The sequence below is a fragment of the Schistocerca nitens genome, chromosome 1, assembly GCF_023898315.1.
Source record: "Schistocerca nitens isolate TAMUIC-IGC-003100 chromosome 1, iqSchNite1.1, whole genome shotgun sequence".
NCBI lineage: Eukaryota > Metazoa > Arthropoda > Insecta > Orthoptera > Acrididae > Schistocerca > Schistocerca nitens.
This window is the reverse complement of record NC_064614.1, coordinates 980,955,137-980,955,762: the sequence shown is the minus strand read 5'-3', so window position 1 is coordinate 980,955,762 and position 626 is coordinate 980,955,137.

The window sequence follows — 626 nt, the reverse complement described above, 5'->3', positions numbered from 1 at the left end:
ATATAATCTATCTGATACCTTTTAGTATCTCCAGGGTTCTTCCATGTATACAACCTTCTATCATGATTCTTAAACCAAGTGTTAGCTATGATTAAGTTGTGCTCTGTGCAAAATTCTACCAGGCGGCTTCCTCTTACATTTCTGAGCCCCAATCCATATTCATCTACTACGTTTCCTTCTCTCCCTTTTCCTACACTCGAATTCCAGTCGCCCATGACTATTAAATTTTCGTCTCCCTTCACTATCTGAATAATTTCTTTTATTTCATCATACATTTCTTCAATTTTTTCGTCATCTGCAGAGCTAGTTGGCATATAAACTTGTACTACTGTAGTAGGTGTGGGCTTCGTAGGCGATGGAGAATCCAGACACACTTGTCAACTTACAAGAAACGTGACTATGTGCCCTGTTCCCACAGATCAATCTTGATGATATTGTGCCCACTGCAATCATAATTTGTGATGTCAACAGGTTGACATGGTAACAAGTAGCGATTGTCTACTGTGGGGCATTACATTCCACAGTGTGTGCTGAAGTTTGCTGTGAAAACACTTGTACCACCACCAGCACTGTACTCTGTCGTATCTGCCACAGGGCGCCACCTACCCTGCTCTCCACAGTAGGCA